The sequence below is a fragment of the Rhagoletis pomonella genome, unplaced genomic scaffold, assembly GCF_013731165.1.
Source record: "Rhagoletis pomonella isolate Grant_MI unplaced genomic scaffold, Rhpom_1.0 Rhpom_scaffold_00007, whole genome shotgun sequence".
NCBI classification, from domain to species: Eukaryota; Metazoa; Arthropoda; class Insecta; order Diptera; family Tephritidae; genus Rhagoletis; species Rhagoletis pomonella.
The window spans coordinates 71,432,263-71,436,483 of NW_023458561.1; the positions used below are offsets into that span (position 1 = coordinate 71,432,263).

The following is a 4,221-nucleotide window of genomic DNA, read 5'->3' on the forward strand; positions in this document are numbered from 1 at the left end:
TTTTAAGACGTCCACCAAAATATTTCGGAAAAATATTAAGATTTAAGTGAGCTGGACCAATTTCAAAATACCTCAAAAAATGGAGTTTTTTATGAATAAAAATATTTTCTTAAAATTTTTTTTTGATTTTTAATATTTTTATGCAGATTTTTTAAGCTTAATCTGTTTTGTCATCTGAGGGGACTTTTTTCAAAAAGTTCTTTAAGAAACTATTTTTATTCATAAACAACTTAATTTTTGGAGGTATTTTCAAATCGGTCCAGCTCACTTAAATCTTAATATTTTTCCCAAATATTTTGGTGAACGTCTTAGAATATAATAAATTTTGTAATCCCGGCGACGGAAAAACCGCAACTTTTTTTGGTGATGCCGTCTAATGTATATACATACATACTGAAATACATATGTATGAACAAACTCGCATAATATTACTCTCACATAATATTTTGTTTTTTTCTTGCTTCTTACAGAAGAATAAAGAATTAATGAATGATATAATCACCAGCTGCAAATTGAAGAATGGTGAGTTATAATAAATTTTGTTAGTACATATATGTATGTATAATGGAAGCTCAAAACATATTTAGCTAACTAATTCAAAACTATTCTGATAATTTAATATGTCAGTCTAATTAATACGAATCCTTCGTTGGTCCCGCTGGGTTCGCTTTTGAACTGTAAATATACATTTGGATACAAAACGGGGGTGTCCGATTGCCAGCCAAAAATTTGTGTGCGCTGTTAAGAACAATTGTTTTATGTATAAAAATCGTCGCCTGAATATGAGGCCATGAGAGCACATTTTTTTTTTTTTCATAATTAACTTCTTAAAATTGGTTCAAATTGGTAAGCTTTAAAATAAAGGTCGCGTATTCCTTAATTTGGTGTACGCTATGTTGTCTTTCACCTCAAAATAAGGGAATAAGCGACTTTAGTTTTAAAATTTATCGCATTGGGGACTACATATTTTAAGTAGGTAAATGCAAAAAAAAATTCAAAATTGGGTTACGCCTCTTCTGCTCGCACGGCCTCATATAAGTTTATCGTAACAACCATTTTGACGATTTTTAGTTATAGATACAATTAAATATTTCAAAATAAGATCTTTAAAATGGCTTTATTCACTTTTAGATGTATCCTTCAGTTTCCGATATATTGGCTATAATTTTATCGATAATTTAGTAAACATTTTCTTCACATTTTGCCGTAGAAGAAAATCCTTCGTAAACTCAAAAATAAGTAACTGCAAACAAAGAAAACTAAATATTTTAAAAATTTCGTGCACCATTAACGTTCTCCGGGACTTAAGGAAAAATCTATAATCACGTTACAAATTCAATCACGATTTCCCAAAGTCTGCCGAAAGCAACTTACGACAATACTTCACCCAGGCGCCGATATGTATGTACATATAAAGGTGGCCTCAAACAGATGTGACAATACCGGTGCCATACAAAAATTTACGATATGTGACCAACACAAAACATTGCGGTATATAGCAGTGCTCAAACAGATGCGCGGTATACAGGTGCGATGCGATGCTTTCAAAAATTGTATCTCAGCAAGCACGATATCGATCGCACGATTTGAGTGTCTTTTTCATTGTGGAGTTCTGAAATTGTAAATTAATAATTCAACTCGTCAATTATTACCCCATATTATACTTACCTACCATCTGAAGTATTCGGAATATAAAGATTGACATGAGAAAGATGAAGTGCCACAGTGTGTCGTATTGCACCAATTTGAGGGCCTTTTTGCTTTCTATCGTTATCGCATCAAATACGATATCTTATCGCATCGAGAGTATCGCATCTGTTTGAGACCACCTTAACGAGATAAGAATGCACTTAGAAAAAAAAAAAAACCAAAAGCTGATCGGAAAATTTAGTGTAATTGAATTGAATTTGATTAGTTATTGCTCTGGGTTATTTATGTATGTATGTGCGCACGCAAATTATCTTGTATTTTTTTAAGGATTCGGTTCCGGTGTATCACCAGTTGCGTCATCGCCAACTAAACGCCCATTAAGTCCAGACCATCCGAATCCCGCATTACCAATTACCGAGGTAAGATTATGGACTATGATGAAATTATTTTCACAAAAAAAAAAACAAATATTTGTACAGTGAGCAACTTTATTACTCGTTTTTTTTTTATATTATGTCTTTGATATTAAATTTCATCAAGAAAAATTAAAAAAATTAACTTTTTTCACATTATATTTAGTTTACGATGCGCATTTACTGCTAAAATGATATGACTAAAAGCCGAAACGAAAAACGAAAATGCCAGAATTTCACAAAACATTAATATTCGGTGTTTAACAGTGACGTGAACCGGTTTTGAACCGGAAAACCGTTTTTTTTCTATTAATTAACTGAACCATTAACCGAACCGAAATTTTCCCAAATGTTTGATCCGAACCAGAAACCGAACCACTTTCTATAAAGGTTTAAAGGTTCGTTTCAACCAATTTCCAATAGATAAATGTACCCACTTTTTTCTTTTTGTTAAACATGGTAATACCTACCGTGTTTGTTTACCATGTGACAATATCAAATGTAAAGGCAACCCATCCCATTTGACAGACACTTGACCCGTAACCTTGTGCGTTGTTGCACTTGACACTTAAACTTGCGCGTTATTTTTTGTTTTTCGAACCGTTGAACCGAACCGAAACCCCGGTTCAAAGACCCAAAAAACCGCTTTGACGAGCCAATCCAAACGTGCAAAAACGGTTCGAACCGCTGAACCGAACCGACCAAATTTTTCATCCGGTTCACGTCGCTGGTTTTTAATACCAAATATTTTCAAATATGTAAATGCATACAATATTTGGGACTACTTCATATTTAGTACTTACCCCATTATTTAAACGTTTTGGCGTGTAATTTATTATATTTTTTTTGGATAGTCTTGCCGCACATTTTCGCACATTTTTTCTGAAACCTTTCTTTTTGCCCCCTTCGTAAAGAAATCGGCCTCTGTAGAACCCGCCTTTCCAACTTGTCCCAAAAATTTTCGATGGGGTTTAAGCTAGTTGATTACGGAAAAGTATAAATCAATTTTGGGAATTGCAGAACAGCCATTCAAGGACATTTCTTTTTTAGTGCCATTAAAACATTAATTAACTAAACTTATCTTAAAACATTTATTAAGGCGAAGAAGTACCGAAATTACTAATATTTTCATTGTCCCTCGAAAAAATTATAATTGTTTTTTTTTAATAACTTTGGTAAGCTTTCAAATAGAATGTTCATGTTTGAGGCAATGGACGTGTGACTGTGACGTTTCAAGAGTGCACCACGAAATTAAAAAGAAGAAGATGAGTGCGTATGGTGCTACGTGGCGTATACGTTATATACGCAGGTATGGGTATACATATGAGCATGAGTGGTTAGTTTTGCTTTTTCAACCGATTTCACAAAAAGGCGAGGTTATCAATTCGTCGGAATATTTTTTTTATTTCTATAATTCTTTTTTTAAAGGAAAGGTGTTGCCTCACCTACTAATTTGGTTTGAATCCGAACATTATATCATGAAGAAATTAACGATAATCTTAAATTTTTATATGAGAGCTGAAGTCGGTTTTTTTTTTTTTGCTTAAAAATTACTTGTTTAGTATATCTTTTTTAAGTTTTCATTTACATAAATACAATTTCGCGATGGAATCTTGTTCTTTATAAAAAAAAACTGAATATAATGCGTTTTCTAAGATAGGTGAATCACCATTTTCGACCAAAAACACATTTTTGTCGATAAATGCAACAACTCGTGGAATTCGCTGATATTGGTAAACTTTTTCTCGTGCGTTCGTTTATCAATGATTTTTTTTCCTCGTACATTGAGTCCTTCGGACGATTGGTTTGGGGTATACCTACCAGAGATGCAAAAGTAGGTACAATTTTACTTTCTTCCGACGTTTGATAACTTAAAGGTGCATTAGGTACAGTCACTAGCAAGGCACATTAAACAGTTAGTATCAGTAGAGCAAAAACAACATTTGCGTGTATTTTGTTGTTGCTTCTGGTATCGAAAGTGTCAAAAACTGTTCTGAAATTTTTCTTCTAAATCAAAGCGTGCCATGTGAAATACAAAAAATTATAAAAAATAAAAAATTGAAATTGGAAAAAATAAAAATTGATGCAACTTTCTTTCCTAGTAAATTTGTTCCATCCTTTGCAAGGCCCAGTAATCAGCGGTCGTGCTGCCGAGTTG

The 4,221-nt window shown here is 33.0% G+C and overlaps 1 protein-coding gene and 1 long non-coding RNA gene across 2 annotated transcripts in view; one reads left to right on the plus strand and one right to left on the minus strand.

Moving 5' to 3' along the window:
- LOC118743520 overlaps nucleotides 1-2,069 on the plus strand; it is a 15,688-nt gene extending 13,619 nt beyond the window's left edge. Inside the window, exons 2-3 of the long non-coding RNA XR_004993474.1 lie at nucleotides 471-522; nucleotides 1,978-2,069. This is a non-coding gene — a long non-coding RNA (uncharacterized LOC118743520). The remainder of the gene's footprint in view (nucleotides 1-470; nucleotides 523-1,977) is intronic.
- Nucleotides 1-4,221, minus strand: part of LOC118743519 (rap guanine nucleotide exchange factor 4) — a 95,784-nt gene that overhangs the window by 35,197 nt on the left and 56,366 nt on the right.